At 41.7% G+C, this 17998-nt stretch overlaps 1 long non-coding RNA gene across 14 annotated transcripts in view; it reads right to left on the bottom strand.

The window, feature by feature from the left end:
• The window catches only part of LOC116243418 (uncharacterized), a 326478-nt gene that overhangs the window by 54157 nt on the left and 254323 nt on the right, over window positions 1-17998 (bottom strand). For 11 of the 14 annotated variants that reach the window (XR_016469845.1, XR_016469847.1, XR_016469839.1 and 8 more), the window contains one exon: window positions 13083-13221. This is a non-coding gene — a long non-coding RNA (uncharacterized LOC116243418). Of the gene's footprint in view, window positions 1-686; window positions 771-2778; window positions 2847-10820; window positions 11075-13082; window positions 13222-17998 lie in introns of those variants that run through there. The other 3 variants (XR_016469841.1, XR_016469844.1, XR_016469843.1) reach the window with 3 other exon arrangements.

Here is a 17998-nt window from a genome sequence, read left to right as displayed (position 1 = left end):
CCTGAATTTGACTGATTATGACAGCAACTTGCTTGGTCATTATGAATTTGGAGCATTGAATAAGTATGAAAAAGTTAAAACAAAATATATATTGCAGAAAAATCGCTTTCAATGAAAAAGTTGAGAGAATTCAAACAGTGCTTCATTTAAAATCAATAAAGGAGCTGCTGCTTCTCTTCGATCTCATCCACCCTTCCGCCCCCCAGAAAAATATAGAAACAGAATACAAAGACCCCAAAAGGAAGAAAAACAGCAAAAAATACTTCACCAAGGTAAATGATTGACCATGCTCCATTTGCTTCACAGCACAATGGTGCTAAATTTGGTGTGTAGATCCTGCCTATCCAGTGAAAAGGCTGTTCTGCAAAAATCCCAACATGTTTCCCAAACTCTGCTGCATTTATTTCACATCTCCTTGCCTGCAGCCATGCACCTTCACACTCAGTCTGAAGAAAATAGCCTTCCTGAAGACAACCAGAAACAGAAAGACTAAAAAAAAACAGTCATCGCAAAACATCCAGAAAGCAGCAAGCACTCCCCATAACAGAGAAGGCCTGGAAGGATAAAAGGTGCCATGAATCCACTTATGCAGAAGGTCTTCCTGCCAATCAGATATCGCCTAGGGGTGCAATTTGCCCCATTGGGGGAATCTGATTTCACACAGGAGATCACTGGATTTCCTTTTTCCTCAATGCAGATGGTATCTGGAGATCAAAGCCCCGCCAGGAGCTGGCAAATGGTGTATTCTCACTTTGATGGATCTGCAGCTACTATGAATGCAAACACAGAAAGAGAAGAATAAAGCCGTTATGCAACATTCTCCATGTTTTTCTGTCCACTCATATTGCTGACCAGAAGAAACAGATTGAAAGGGCAGATTTAGTCAAATTCTGCTCTGTGCTTTTCCTTTGCTATTACAGTGCTTTATTAAGGGTGATGAAGGATCTATACCTTTGCTCTCCCCCTTTCTGCTCCACTCAGTCATCCTTCAGACCAGGTAATATATAACTCCATTCATTGTGATGCTAACGAGTTCTATTTAGCTGTATTTAACTGGATATCATGACTCCTTGTGATGACCTTTCACTCCTGGGAAGTAGTTTTAAATTTGATCCACAGTAAAGGAAAATCCCTCTAATTCATTGGCTGTGAAAGGTCACAAGTGAAATGTGTTCTGATGGTATCTGCTGGTGGTTTAGTTCTCAGTATACCTGAGCATCAGGCTGGTCTGAATCAGCTTTTGTCTTGACAGTCTGAGTACCAAACACCCTGAGAAAGCGCTGTGGAAAAGGCAGCCAAAAGCATCTAGTGGTGCCAATTGGTACAGACAGCATTTGGAGAGGAGATGCCACATTGAACTCAAAGCACATGCTAGCGAGGATGAAACAAGGTCCTACTTAGCTTGATATAGCATTTAAATATTCTAGTTAACAAGGTTGTTTTGTTTTGTTTATTCCTTAAGACATTACAAATGCAAATTAAATCATGCACTTGGTAGAAACACAAAGATCTCATGTGCACACCAGGCATTTACACTACAGTATATGATTGTAAATATGACTTTCAGGACAAAAATGGGTAGAAGGGGGAAAAAAAAAAAAGGACAACTAAAACCATACGAACACATATTAGAACTTGACAAAAACCTTTTCTCCCCTTTGCTAGATAGTGTAAGCCACTGAGCTTAAGATATCAAAATAAAACACTGCAATGAAGTGTAATGTTGCCCTTCATCCCACAGAAATGCATTTATTTATCTGTCCTCACTGAAACACTCAGCATTGTGATACCATATGCTCTGCACAGGGCAGGAAGAAGTGCTGTCTCATTTGTTTTTCATTACTGATTGTTGACATGATAGCAAAACCTAGAGGTATAAACGCAAAATCAAAACATGCTTAAAAATGAATATTGTTGCTAAGTTAAGACTTGGCTGATTTGCAACTGTGAAAACACTGAATAAAAAACCATTTAAGACAACGCAAAGCCTGCTGGTGTTGGGACCATGGCCTTAGGATGGTGAGCAACCAACCCCTATGACTAACAACATGTGGTTGCCTCTGTCCTAGCAGAGGAAGTGACAGCTATAGGAAGAGAACATAAAGCAATGGGTAAAAGAATTTTTGAAATGCAATAGAACATGAGCAAAAATAACAATGTGACTAAAAGAAACCTCTTATTTGTCTCATCTGGTTAGATGACACTGTCAAGGGCTTCCCCAGATTAGTTTCCAGAGCTTTCTGCACTTATGTAGGAAAAAAAACCAAAACATAACTGGGAGCTATTGCAGAAAGCAATCCTACAACAAAACTAAAAAAGCTATGTTCCAAGTACAGCACCAGTAAGGAACTCTCAGTTTACTGCTACTATTAATTGACGGTCAAGAGGTTTACTTATGTCCAGCACAGGAGAAGAGGGACAGGGAACATTAGGAGACTGGAAGCTTAATGTCTGCTCCAGCCTGCTCTGAGATGCATCAAATCTAGGACACCTCTAATCTACATCTTCAGCACAACACTTCTAATCTACATCTTCAGCACAACACTTCTAATCTACATCTTCAGCACAACACTGGGGCAAGGAAATGCAGCCTGTGCTCCTACCTTGAGGTGTCCATTGTGGAAAAAGGAGAAGCAAAACAACCCCAGCTAAGAGCTCTCAAGAACCTGAAGTTCAGCCAAGTTGTGTTTTTGGTTTTTTTTTGTTTTTTTTTTTTTTAATACTGCTAAAAAGCAAAACAAAACAGCATTACAAGACTTAGTCCAAATGTGACCCAACCTTTGTAATGCAGTCAGAACGAAACAAGATGAGTAGAGCAAGGAGACCCAGGCCTTGAAGTCTGTGACCTAAAATACAGAAGAAATGCATGGGGAGGTGAGTTAATAAAACACACCTGCAAGAACTTCTTTTGGAAATATGCCTCAGCTGAAGTACCTGGCTTCACTCCCAACACTTATACACAATTCCCAAATGTCAGGGATTGCTGTTTAACAGACAGCACTATTTCCAGGGGGTCCTAAGAAAAACTGAACTGACAGATTTTTTTCTTCTTTGAAACACTGTAATAACTTATAAAGCTGTCAAAGTGTTTTTTATTATTATTATTTAGAACATGCTCCTACATTAAGTTCTTGTATGTCAAATTTTAGCCAGCAGCTAATTCTTACAGTGAAATGATAAACTCTAGAAAGCTGAGAGTACACAGAGGTTTCAACAGCTTTAATTGATTTTGTGTGTTTTGTGGAATATCTTCTCATCTAATGCTGTCACAAAAAACCCCAAGTCTTGTCTCAATTCTGATATACAGCTGTCATGAAAGAAGGTCTGGTCTGATCTGGGTTATACGCTAAAAAATAGATGCATTTAAAACTAAAAGAAGCAGAAAGCAGATTTTCTTGTTATCTATCTTTATGGAATCTTCCGTACACCTTAAAGACATCTTTTATTTTTACTTCTGTCACGTACCTTCCTTTTCCCTTTTTGTTTTAAAACCAAAAATCTAAACACAGTCGTGGATGAAGAACTGGTGTGCTGATTTCATTGTGTGACCCACAACGTAGCACAGAGACAGTTGAGCAAGCATTAAATGATTTACCTGGGTACACAAATGCAGCCACCTGAGCTACCTCTAAGATGTCTTGCATACACATCTGTAAATTTTCACCACTGTGCTTCTCATTTTCATCTTGTCCAATGGCAGCCAGTGAAATCTGCAGGTCCAGAAAAGGACTGCAGCCACCCTGTGCTATGGCTGCATTGCAGCGAGGTGCTGAGCACCTCAACTCTGAGCAACTTCCAGAGGAACTAAAGGAGCTCAGCACCCTGCTGGGCTGAGGTCAGGCTGACTAATGCCGTGGGTGGATGCTTCCTGAAGTACTGGTACATTCACCGAGGCTTGGGTTCTCTGCCAAATAAATGCCAGCTAAGGAAGTTACAGCTGCCTGGAGGCTTTTTTCTGTGTACATGTTCAATTTAAAAAAAAACAACAACAACCTACTGTACGTTTTGCATTCATAAACTGATGTTCCCCTTTGCCTTCCTCTTTTGCCCTCTCTGACTTCTGCCCTCCCTCCTCAGCTGCCAAGAAAGTGCCCCTTTGTGCATGGAAATGCCCAACAGTTCACAGAAGTTAACTAGAAAAGACACATTCAGCCACTTTTTGTCAAAGCGCCTTGACACTCTCCTTTCTGTCCCAAGTAGCCTTTTGCTTTGGAAGGACCGCCATCAAACACCTCCCCCCTTTCACCCTCCTCTTGAACTTATCCTGCAACACAGTGCAAAATAAATAGGAGGCCCCCGCTTTCCCCAGCCCCCAGTCTTTGCTGTGGTATTTTTTTGATGCCATCTTTGCTATTAATTTTATACAAGACACCTGAAAATTCCAAACAAGTGCAAGACGCTGCCACCAGCATTATTTTCATAGAATTCATATTCCTCTGTCATCACTTTTCACTTTTTCCTCCATGTTATTTTTTTCTCTGGCTTGGCTTCCCTGCCTGTGGGAAAGGGTCCTACCATGCATGAAATTCTGGGCATGGGTGGCTTACAAGGAGGGGCCATGTCACCCACATGGGTGTGAGGACAAAGCAACACGTGCTGCCCAGTGCGCTGCAAGCACCAGGGGCAGAGCCATTCAGAGCAGAAGTGAAGGGTTGATCATTTGCTTTGAAAACAAATACTATACGGATTGTTTCAAAGTCAAACCAGACAGTGCTGAAATACAGCATCATTTTGTTCACGTCTTTTGGATGCCCATCTCCACTTAAAAAGACACTGAGCAGGAAGCACGACTCCCATTAAGCTGTGGTATATTATAACAACCATCAGCAGTACTATTTAACTACACCTTAGGTTTCGTGCAGTATAAAACTTTCTGAGGCAGGCTAGGGAACAGGTCCTGTGATGGGTGAAACAACAGATGCTAACCCAAATCCAGTGTTAATGGGCAAATTTATCTCTGGATTCCCTTTTGCCAGAAATTGAGAGGCTTTGTCCCATGTATTTCATCTGGCTAGAAATTACTGGACATTTTACACAAGGATGGGCTCTTTGGAATTTGTAGCTATGTATTTTTAATACTGTCAATAAACTACTTCCTTGGGACACAGAAGGGCAATAATGGGAGCTGTTAACAAAGTGTGAAAAGAAACGGGCAAGCAAAGGTTAATCACATGGCTGTCCACTAATGACCTCTCCAGCCCCGAGTTTAAACCCTCTGCTACTTGTAAAGACCAATCACGTGAATAATTTCCTGTCTGAGGTAGTCTTTACGGTTAAGAATAAAAGCTGAGCTTATTGTGAAAAGAAAATGCTCAGCAGGGGAGAAGGTTATTATTTTTAAGCTGATCTAAACACCTGGGTTTCTCAGTAGACCCTATTAAACTTCCTCCATTATGTCTAAATATTTCAATCATTCCTACCACAGTAGTAAATTAGTGTATTACTGCTTAAAGCAGATAAGCCCTAGCAGTGGGGACATCCTAAGCTGATGCTGCTCACCCACCATGAAGAGACCCATGCAGCCTGGAAGCACAACCGTTCCTTCCCCATGAATAAGGCAGCAAGGCCTGATGCCATTCCAGAATATCATCTCCTTTTGGTGTGCTGAGATGTGAGAGGAGCATTGGTTCCTACTGATAATGGAACTGCAGCATGGACTGAGGCTGGGGCATGGGAGGGCTCCTGGAAGCTGCTGGGGCAAGGCTGGCCCTGAAGTTGCACAGCGTAGGACAGCAGATGGGACAACTTGTTGCCATCTCTGCTAGATATCTCCAGCAGCAGCCAGGCAGAAAGCAGAGACTGCAGAGATAGGAGATGCTCCTGCTTAAAGATTTAGCTCTCGCACAGCAAGAAGTTCTGTGAGAGAGAGAAAAATAACACTGTTCTGGGCAGCAGCACACTGCCCTCACTCCCCCTTGCATCTCCTCTCACCCTCATTTTATTCATGAGATTTTTTCTCCTCCTGGAGTTATGATCCTGGAAAATGACTGAAGATCAGACTGCACACGGAGGGGGTGGCAGCCTCTCTCCTTCCCACCACAGCTGCTGGGGTCCCGACAGCAGCACATCACCACCCAAGGAGCCAAGAGCTGCGTGCTTTCCCTGGCCAACCCACCCTGCCCAACACCTGGCAAAGCAGCCCTCCTGAGGCTTTGCACAACATGTATGCTGTCTTGCTTGTGCTTTATTTATGGCCTCATGTATAAAGAGTGCCAGATCCTCAGCCAAGTCCAGTTTATCTCAGAGTAAACTGCACTTATGTCATTTATTTCAGGCCTGATTTACACACATCAAACAAAATACCTGCAGATCTTTTCCCTTCTCAGCTTCCTCAAAAGGAACTCACTTGGCACATTTAAGCCAAAGCAGCCTGCAAGAGGTGTAGAATCAGTGTGATATTTTAGCTCAGGTCAACATAGAGCGCCCACCTTGCAGTCTCTGAAGGGGATGGTATTATATCTTATGAATCTGTTTAAAACACTGCCTAGGAACTGTTCGATATCACACGGGTGGTGGTACTGCTTTTTCTACTTACTAAATGGAATCCTTCTGTTTTCTAAGTGAGAGCTAGAAAGAAGCTCTTCTGTTCTGTAAACAACTGTGTGTCCAGTTTCCATGCACGGATACCCAATTTGTGCATGCAACTGTAGTTATTGTGCATTCGAATGGGGCACACCACTAGTCACGGGCCTGGGCTTCTTGCCAGTTTAAAAGTCAGCCCTTCTGTATGTAGAAAGAGAAAGCAGTATCCAATAGAAACAGTACTCTGCATGTACTCAGAGCTCTTATTCAGGGTTCTCGGAACAATGTCCAACTGTTAATCTTCCCAACATGGCCATGAGGCAGGGGAATATTTTATCTACATTTTTACAGTCAGAGGAAGCTAAGGTTAAGTGACTTGCCCAAGGTCAAAAGACAGATTTAATGACAGGCTCAGGATCTAGCCATGAGAATATGCTGTCCTGACACTGGGCTGCTGCACCTTGGGGTGGACGAGGAGTAAATGTGTCCTTCCCATAACATCCAGGCAGTGCCATTTACTAAAGGTCTAATCCAAGGAAGCTCAAACAAAAATCTGCAGTGGTGCCAAGATTAGGGAAATATCTCCTCTGTGGTCAGGCTTTTTTTGTGTTGTAAATTCAGAGGCTGAAATTTCCAGAGATGTGCATGCCCAATTTCCGCTAACATTAATAAGCTGATGTGTCCAAATCCTGTGGGCAGCTTTGAAAGCCTGTTTGTGCTTTCCCTCTTCCTACTATTCAAGCATAGAGTAAGGTCAGGGCTTTCCCATACCCTCTCCCTTCTCTGCCGGTGGAAAAATTCTGGCCATACCTTCACTTACTCTGCAGTGAATGGATAATGTCACTGGGGATTGATTGATCTAATACCCACAAAAGGCCAGAGGAGAGATTCCCTTGGTTGCCACAGATACTGGATCGGGACCTTATCTTTTTATGGCATCCATATGACTCCCACTATTTTAATATCTGAACATCTTATGGTTTATAATATACTCCACTTCCTAACTCACCCACGAGATACTGAGGTAGCATTAATCACTTAATCTCATTTTACAGATTATGAACTGAGGCACATTGGCTCCATACTCATTGTAGTCTGAGCTACTCAGGGAGACTCTGGGCAGAGGCAAGAGGATGAGCTAAACACCTGCAGTCAGAGATTTAGATGGTCTTGGGAGGGAATACCACAGCGAGAATGAACAGCTCTTTGAAAAGTGCCAGTTTAGTGCAAAGGGAACCTGGATGACAAGGCACTGAAAAGCCCTTCCTTCCAGCCAGCAGCTGCTCAGTGAGATGAGTCCCCTCCCAAATGACTTGCCCAACGCCATGGAGAAAGGCTGTAGCAAGGACGAAATTGAATCCCAAACACAATCATTAGATTTCTTTTTCTTGGACTGATTTCAGGTAAAGGAATCTTTTTTGTTAAGGCAGAAAAAATAGTTATAAGTTAAAAACTTGCATGGATTAGTAACTGGGAGTCTCAGCAGCACGGCTCTTGAGCTCCGGCCTCTTTGACTTTCCTATGTTTAGATGTTCAGGCCCTAATGAGTTGATCTCGTTGATCTTTAGGTACCTATTCATATGCAAATCCTGGCATTCTACTTCTGCTAAACAGTCTTTGTATTAACACATGAAATAAATTTTTAAAAAAGAAAGTCAGTCTGTGGTAAATCCTCATGCTTCAATTTGTTTGCATTTGGATAAATGATCACAGTCCCTCTTTATATGATCGACTTGCTGTACCCCTGCTAGGAAAAGGAAAGGAGAGGAAAGAAATCCAACTTCTAATCTCTTCCACATCATTGTAAATACTTTGTCAAAGCAAAAATTGTCCAAGACAAACTAGATAAAGACACAAAAATACATTACTGCTGCTGCTTCCTGTCTGTGGTCATATTTAAAAATTAACAAAGAAGTGTCCTCACTCCAATGCCACAAGTTGGCAACGCTACCAAATGACTAGATCTGTTCTCACAGGCTCCAAAATCACAGCTTGCCACAGAAAGGATGCTTTTTCAGGGGGAGATTTTGCAAGTTCACAGTGCATGTGTGCGAGAGAGAGACATGTACATTACCATGCCATGTCAGAACACACTCAGGAGATTTTGAGCGTGAATCCTGACCCCAGTAGTCAATGAAAAGCACTCAATGACTTCAAAGGGTCCGAGATTTCACCCATCGTTTTTCAGAATCTGAAGCTTGCAATCATTAGTGGTTTGCTCTGGATAAAAGTGGTGACTGCAGTGTAGTAACGTTAAATGGGAATTTCTTTTGGCTCTGCAACAAACTTACACTATCCCCATTTAAACCCTGCATACTGTCCAGTTGTGTATATAATGATCTACAGTACATGTATATCTGTAATTAAGTTAACCACAGAGAGTACTCTGAACTATCAGAAGTACAGGAAAACTGTTGCAGGATCCTCAGAACATATCCAGAACGCTACACATATGTGTGTGTGTGTGTATATATAGATAGATAGATAGATAGATAGATATTTATGAATGTGCACATGTACTTAAAGCTTTCAAAAAACCCTTGGCCTTAATTTGAACAACTTGCTTGGAATTGTAGCTGAGTTTCATTTGTTGAAGAGAAGCTGTTTAGGAGCAAATGCAGGTTGCAACAAAATGTTAGGAACAAACTGTCCAGGATCTTCTTTCACAACAATCCCACGCGCTTACAAATCTCCCTTTAAGAATAAAGTGGTAGTGCAAACACCTAATTAAAAAAACGGCTTGTATTTGGAGTTACTAATTAAAAATCCTCATGTTCCCCCGACTTTTTCCCCCCTCTGTGGAAATCTGCAAGTTATTTAATTGAAGTCCCATTTTGTCGGTGCAGATGCACGAAGTGTCTGAATCATCAAACAGATTTAGGGTGTTTTGATTGTTGTGTGTGCCTCATTGCTATTCCCAGAATGTCGAGCAGAGCTTATGCTGATCGGCAGGACTTAGAAGCATGAAACAGTAAAAGAGTCCTTTCTTCTCATCCCAGCCCCATCCCCCTTGCCCCCCTGGATTTACATTGAAACTTTGCCAATCTCAGATCGCACTCTGTCTGCTGCCTCTGCATTAAAATGGAGCCGGCTTGCCTGTCTCTTTGGCCCCCACTCCATCTTCAGATTCCCCTTCACTGCCATAAGATGCCTCTCATCTTGCTTCAGCAAAACTTCTTTAAGAAGACAATTTGATTTTCTTGCTCCTTCTTTTTTCTTTTTTTTTTAATAAATACAAATCCTTCTCTGTTTTTACATTTGTGCACTGTGTGAAAAGAAATGAGACAGAGGGAGAGGGAGGGAAGCCTGTTTTCGTCTAGAGGTGAAAACAGCCTGGTGAGCAGCAGGTGCAAAGCCCCAAAGCAGCTGCTTGCTGCTCTCAAGTTGAAGCGCCTTGGTCCCCCACCCTCCACGCCAAGAGCACTTCATATAATCCTCTCATGCAATTCACACTGTAATTGCAGATATCCAGACTGCTAGGGCTCATTTTATTATTATTTTTACTGATAACAAGATCTGCAAACAGAAGACCAGTCATATTAATTAGTTGTATGTCACTAGGCAGCTTCTGCAGAAGCAAGTTGGATTCTTTCCCTTTCTTTTTCATTCTTTTTTTTTTTTTTTTAATGGGGGTGGAGGGCACAACTGTGTGGCCCCCTCCTACTTCTCCTCCTTCTACCCCCTTGAAGGCCACTCAGAGTAGAACACTGGGAATTTTCCTGCTGGCTCTATAGTTTAGGTCCTTTTATTGTCCTGCCTGCCCCATTCACTCCTGGAGATGAAGCCTGTTGGATGGGTGCTAGCAATGAAGATTAGTGTCTTGAGGACCAGCTTGTTTTCTCAAGGCTCTGCTTGTTACATTGCTAATTATGGGTCTATGGGATCCTTTTCTGATATTTGACTGAGAGGCATGAATTACTGTGTAATCATTTCCCACTGGGGAGAGGGATCTTTTTATTATTATTATATACCTCTAGACAACTTTTCAGTAGCTTTTATTTAAGTAATTGCTTTCCCTGTAATCCAGGAATTCTTATTTTTTTAATCACATTATGAATTTCACCAAACACTAGTTAAAATGTTAATTACTGGTAAATACACACTTCTTTTCCCTTCTGTTCAGAGTGAACACAGATCCTATGAACACGTTGTTTGTCATCTGTACCCCTTATGTGTTATCTTTGTCTAATAGGACTCTGTTTACAGAATGAAAAGACTGAACATGGACGTTTGGCTCCAAACTTTTGGTTTAAATTAAGCCTTAATGAGTTTATGTTTTTTTTCTCAGTAAGATTTTCAAGCCAGAATATGAAGAAATAAAAGTCAGTTTGATGACATTACTGTTTTTAAAAGCTTGAACAGATTTTGCAGAACTAATAGGCTAGAAAATAGGTTTCTTTATTTAGTAGCAGAAAGCCTGATCCAGTTGCCATGAAGTCAAGGCAGATTTCCCACTGACTCAGAGAAATTCCCATCAGCATGGAAGCCCAGATGAGATTTTTCCCAAGTATGTTGATGACACACCTTGATTCCAACAGACCAGTGTGTGTTTCTAAGCAGAGGTAAGTGGAGAGGAGATTCAGGTACTGGTTCCATCTCTAGAAATGCTTTCAATTTGTCTTGAAAATGCACTGTGTGTGACTTCTGTAACACTGCAGTTACTAAAATCTTTCACTGAGGCTGCAGTTCCAAGTTTTGATTAAAAAAACAATCTGTGCTGATCATTGCAAAGAAGTGGTTTGGGAGACTCAACAGCTCCAATAACCTTCCTGTAAGGGTGCTGTTAGAAAAATTATGTTTGGCCTGCACAGCGTTAAAGATGCTTATGCCAGATTGACACAGTACTGGAAAAGTGGGGAATAACCTATTTCTGGGATGGAAAAGTGAATTGTGACTAGGGTGTAAAAGAGAACAGTCTAAAGCCGATTTAATCTGAGCCATGCTATCTAAGATGCCAAAGGCTTATTCTGGTAATGAGGAAGAGCCAGAGTATGAGTGCACTTTGGCAATCCCTGCTTCTCATAGGCCACAGCCCATATGTCAGGATGTTGAGTTTTGCACTTTTTTATGGCTTTTTCAGTCCCTCCAAAATTGGTATGGCATAAACTTTCAGCTGATATTTGCAGGCCAACTGCACTTTTAAGAGTGTTGTCAGAACCCAGTGGCACCATGGACAATAATCCATCCAAAACAAACTGCACTGGCACAAACTGCCATCATTACATTGTCCCATAAATGGATACTTGCCTGAATTAACATAACAGCCCTGAGCTCTAGTATGTTGCCTAGGAAGTCGCATGGCTCAAGTCCCATTTGTTTCTAAAGCAGACTTGGTAGCCTCCTCTCAAGTTTCAGCCCACAGAGCTGCTGGACTTCCAGCAAAGTAAACACTCCAATGCAGATTCTCAGCAGTCAGTCCCCAAGTGCTTTCCCCTAGGGGGCACAACAGGGATGTCCACAAACTTTCAAAATAAACATAATTCAAGGTGACAGTGGCACACCAGGACTTGCATTAAGGATACGTCAGAAGAAGTAAACTGCAGGCTGGCAGAATGGAATATAGCCGGTCAAATGGTATGGTATGAAAAAAACCTACGTGGCTTCATATAAAACTTTCAAACAGTTCAACTGGTTCAGCAAAAGTACTGTCAGTTGTACGACTACCGTGAATTTAATCAATTATGTCTAAAGAGATCTTATTCCTTGCCATTAGAAATGTGAACATCTTAGAGACGCTCCTGAAGATGAGATTCATTATGCTAAAAAGTTACTATGCCTGAATATTTCCTTAAGAAACATATTATTCCATCTCGAATAAATTAAAATAGATCAAATAAACAGCTCCAAAAGTTGGAAAACATGATTTCTTGCCCATCCAATTATGCCTAGCTAGAATGGTCCATACAATTTTCCATTATGGCTGTTATGGACTGTGGGTGGTCCTCTCCACTATATGAGCTGGAGCACAATTAGGCATGTTGGGGACTGTCACTGCGTTTTAGGATCTCCTACTTCTTGTAATCACACTGCTGTGCACAATATGGCATTTGAGGTGACCTTTTGAGCGAAAGTCCTTGTTTCAGAGATATCAGAAATTGAAAAAAAATCAGTTTGATATATAAACAAAGTTCTTCAACTCTTCTGAGCAGATACAATCAAAACTTTGGGTGCCGATATACACGCTGCTCTCTTGTTGGAACCAGCCTATAGCCTTAGTTGGGCTTTCAGGTTTTTCTTTTTCATCTGTGTTTATTTATATATTGATATAAAATATATATATACATACAGGACTGTCTTTGCAGTAATCACCTACCCTGCATTCTGGTTTGCTATTCATTTATTTACTGTTCCAGTGCTGCTTGGATAGAATACTGTAAAACCTTAAGTACCCAAGAACCTCCAGCTCTTACAGAAGAATCTCTTTTTTATTCAAATCAAAGCAATAAAACCTAAACAGCTTTTCTCTCTTCCCCCTCCCAATGTATACATACTTTCCAGTAGTTTCAGAACTACACAGTCTCTCTAAAGAAATGAGCTCATATTTTCATCTCTGCACTTACCACGTTTGAGCAGTGCGGACAAGCTGCGATGGTAATCCTTCCACAGCAAATCAGTAAGGTAAAGCATCAATCTGGGAAAACAGTGGAATGAAGCAGCCGTGCAAGCAGGATTTCCAGAAGGTGAGAAGTCCCACAACACCTGCAGAGGTAGGAAGACAATTTTAGAACACCCAGCAATGAAAAAGGAGTAAATGTCTGGTTTTGCACAGTCTTTGGTTACTGCTCTGGCTGACCTCTGGAAGATGTCTGCAGGGACAGAGGTTTGCTTATACGCTTTTGCTTTTTAAGTATCAATGGGCCCATCCATTGCCAGGTGAGGTCTGATCCTTATGGCCTAGTTATAACAATCTCAAACAAAATCACCACTGAGCTATGTTTTTCACTAGGGAGAATATCATTTTCATGCTGTCTCTCTGCAGTGCTCTTCTTTGGACTGATGCCTACCAACACCATTCCAAAGAGTTGGACTAGATCACTGGTGTGGCCATTGTGATGGCACCACCCCAAACCTGCTGCCTGCAGGACTGCAGGCAGGAGTTCTCATGCTCCTACATTTGCCTGCATCTCGCTGCTGTCTCCTGCACCTGGATGATCCTTGTTATTTGATGCTTGCACAAGTCCTGCTCTGTGTCTAGTGCTTTTAGATGCTATAGTAATGCTACAAGACATAATATAAACTTAAAAATAACAGTATTTGGGCAGGTAAGCACCACCCAGCAATTTGTGCATGCACATACAGATAACATGTTTAAAATCTGCTTGTGACACTAAGGTTGTAAGTACTTCTGAGGTCTGAAAGCAGTGAAAAAAAATAAACAAATCAACATTAAAGCAGTCTACCAAAGCACACTGATGTACAACAGTAACACACCAAGGTTCACAGGCCCAACATGGGACAGGCATTCCCAAAACATTCCGAAAAATTTCAACTTTTGTGCAATTACATCATGCTGTTTTTACCACTCCTTGTATCTAGACAACCCCAAAGTAGAACTAAGGCCCCATCCAGGCAGACAGTATAAAAACACATCAGAAGAGATAGACATCTTCATTTCAAGGAATTCAGATAGATTCTTAGAGGGAAAAAATGGGAAGGGGACAGAACAGGCGAAGGGACTTGCCAGAGGTTGTAGATAAGATCAATACCTAGGGCTTTAGCTTGCCAGTCCCATGACATGTCCACTGCTCTGGACCAAACTTGGAAATTTTGGTTTCCTGCCGTGTCTACGTATACATTTATGACACTGATTTTCTGCCCACACCAACAATGAGGACACGGGACCTCCAACCACAGTCAAAATAGCATAGTACCATCTTGTTGAGGTCTTTGGTCGGTAATGCTGGGTGAGAGTGAGTTCTCTCTGAGTGAGAACGGAGCAATTTTGAAAGTTCATAAAACAGAGCCAGTGGAGTATGTCAAATAAAAGTGTGCTTCCAGACATAGTAAGTATAAGCACAGTATTTTCAAGGAGCGCTCATAGCTAAGTGTCAGGGTATCTGGTTATAAAGCTCAGACACCTACTGGGGGAAAAGCAATTGTTTTTCTTAACAAACAGAAGCAAAGTCTGTGTCATAAGGAAACCATGTTTTAGAAAACTGTAAATAGTAACAATTTTCACAGCCAAGTTACGGACCTGTTATTAAGCACCACTCCTCTATATTTTGCAACTGGATCCTGTTCTTTCCACGCTCATCTCATGCATGCATAAAACAGGAGGGTAGCCCCCAACTTTATTAGTACTCATACTTGCTTCCCCTCATGAGTCAACCTCACTGGCACAGAAAGGCTTCTATTCATTTTTATAAGCCAGGAGGAACTTGTTCATCGGAGTTCATCATGGCTCTGTATTTTTTCCCCTCCATTTGATTTTAAGAGTGGGCCAGCCCCAATATTTGAAACTCCTCCTGCCTGGTTTCTTTTCATTCTCTCTTTCTTCCTTCCTTCCTTCCCCCTTGCCCCCTCCCTCTGTCTCCTACTCTGTCCCCTTCAGAAGCCCTCAGGATGACACTGCTCATTGATGCTTCTCCTTCATTAGCATTTCAGCAACTTGGCTCAGTAGTTTCAGAGACAATCCGTCATGAGAAAACTGAAGAATGTGCCCCATTTGCATGATTCTGTGCCAGAATGCAACTTTTTCTCAGCTGTTCATTGTGTAATTTCCCCTTCCCTTCAACTTTCCCATGAAGTCCCAGAAATCATATTATAGAATTCCAGACCAGCTGAAATGCTCCAAAGATTAGTGTTATGGACATTTTTAACCAACCTCCCAGCTATACAAAGAAAATCACATACATAAAAAACATGGTTTTACTTTCTGTTATTACAAAAAGCAGTGTGCCTTAGATGAATAAAGTCCTTTGAATCTACAAGGAGGAATTTATGCCCCATGATGAGAATGATCCAATAATTGTTGTGAAACGTTAGGCATATTTTTAACTTCCACTTGTCCTTCCTTAATTATTTTATTCCCCTTACAATTAAATGTTTGTAATCCATTTTGAGAGTCTTTCTGACATGAATGGATATGCAAACAACTTGATTGAAATGCTCAGTGCATATGACTAAAAGTTACTGGCTCTCACACATCAGCAGAACAAATCAAGCTTTTGGTTAGTTGGTTTTAGAAATCAAAAAGTGGTTTATAAAAAGGGACAGGCAGATAAAACCTGCTTCTAATTACTTTCTTGAGGGCATCCGAGTTTGTAAAAATAAAGAGTTGATTATATTAAAAGTAAGCAAGAAACTGAAAACTGGTGTAAAGCAACCAAACTACTTTGTCAATTAAAATGTATCCCATTAGGAAAATTAGGCACCTGTTCCATAAAAGCTGGACAATAGCGCATGGGAGGAGAACACTGCATTTTAACAATCTGGTTGCTAATTAAATTCTTTACTTTTTCCTGCGTACACCAATAACTATCATTTTTCCCATGTCATTTTTAACCTACCAAAACAGAACTTGTTTTTAATTATTTTGCCAATGAAGAACAACAAAAAAAAACCCCAAGAGTTCTCTTCTTTCACAGCCATTGCACAGAAAATACAAACATATAAATACACATTTGATACACAACTAGGAAAACAATCTTTAAAAATAGATGCATTTTAAAATAGATTTGTGTCCCCCTCGTTGGTTGTATAAAAAGCACCCTTGCTGACTCAGGTAAATATATTGAACAAATGCACACCCACCCACACACACCATACGAGCATATAGTTATCAATGCAGGTGTGTATGTATAGATGTATATGTGTAATAAAATCCCATCAAAATAAAACTTGCCAAGATCGCAATGTCATAAGCAGATAAATTGGAGTCCTTCAGATGTGAACGGTAAGTTTTTTGGTGAGAAGCTCACACGGTGATTAGGGTTTGGTTGTGGAAGATTGCATTAATTATAGGTGACTGGTTTTCCTCTCAGAGGACAGCTCAGGTCCCCCTGCTCCCTCTCAGCAGCTCATCTTAAATTGTTGTCTAACCTTTTCCTTAATTCAGCTCATCTTGAGCTGATGGGAACTGCTTTCATTCCACCTCTTGTGGAGGTAATGAAACAATCTTCTTATTCACTTGGTTCCTCTGAGCCGGTGACACACAACAAAAAACCCAGGGCCCTGATTAATGGCCGCTAATTAGCAATGTTAATGACCAGGTGTCCAAGAGCATGGCCAGCTCCTCTCAGCATGGAGTGATCCCTCAATGAGGGCCCTGCAAATCCAGCCCCAGTGACCCTTCCCCTCAGCTGCCAGTAATGAAGCTGAGCTCTCTCATTACACCCAGGAGAGGCGCAGGGGGAGGCCTAGGTCTTGAGAGCCAAACCTTTTCCTTCGGGTCTAGTGGGCCTTCCATTAATTAAGGTCAGCATTTTTGCCTCCCCCCCTCGCCTTCTTCCCCCCTTAAAAAACCAAACCAAACCAAAAAAAAAAAAAAAAAGATTTGGGCAAAGGGAGGTTTAGCTCTTTTAGCATTCTCTGCTTTCCCAGTGATAAAGATACTTTTTCCCAGTGTGCTCAGGCTGCCAGCAGCCCCTTCCTCCCTCTGGGGTCGGCAGCCCTGCTCCTCTGCTCCTGCCCCAGCCTCTGGAGCACCTCTGGGCAGAGCAGCAAATGGGCCTCTATGGGAGGGTGCACGACTGGTGCTGGTATCTGCAATTAGCAGAGATAAAAAGTCACGTTTATCAATTAAAAAGTCAACACTCATCTTCATGGGTCAGACTGGCCACAAATAAATACATTGATTTATAATTATTCAGTAAGATTTGTAATACTTGTGATTCTCTGTTATTTTAGATGTATAACAAGTGACCTGAAGCCTAGCATGCCATGTTGGGATATTTATTTTGGCTGTGGTTTGCAACTCCACACAGCAGCTCTGCTCTCTGCCTCCTGTTGTGGGGCCAGGAAGGGGAGCTCTCTCTGTCCAGCCTGGCCCCAGGACAGGGATGGGCACAAGGCTGCCAGCTGCTGTCTGAGCCCCTTAGCATCCATCCCCATGCCAGCCTGTCAGCAGGGCCGTGGGTGACTACAATAGCTTATAAATTGTAGAAATCTGTATTGGTTTTGGTTTTCTTTTAGTGGAAGGGAGATAGTCTATTAGTGCATGCAGCACACAGGTACAAAGAAGAGCCAAGTCTTCAAGGAGACAGAATGGTTTCATTTTTGCTTCAATTAGCAAATGTAACCACTAGTTTAAATGCTAACAGCTACATGAGGGAGGAAGAGTTCTGCAGTGTACCTGCCCGCAGTCTCTGTGCTCCTCAAAAGCTGAAGTTTCTGGAAACTTGGATTTATTAGCTTTTAGTTTGACCATGTAAATATTTTATTTTCATTTGCAAGAATATTGCCAGAAGTCCATCCTTTTTCTCAGCTGTGGACTGTAAGATGAAGGCACATAATTAACATGCATGTTGGGAGGGAG

This window comes from Phasianus colchicus, chromosome 10 (genome assembly GCF_987193195.1).
Source record: "Phasianus colchicus chromosome 10, bPhaCol1.hap1.1, whole genome shotgun sequence".
NCBI lineage: Eukaryota > Metazoa > Chordata > Aves > Galliformes > Phasianidae > Phasianus > Phasianus colchicus.
This window is presented reverse-complemented; position numbering and strand designations above follow the sequence as displayed.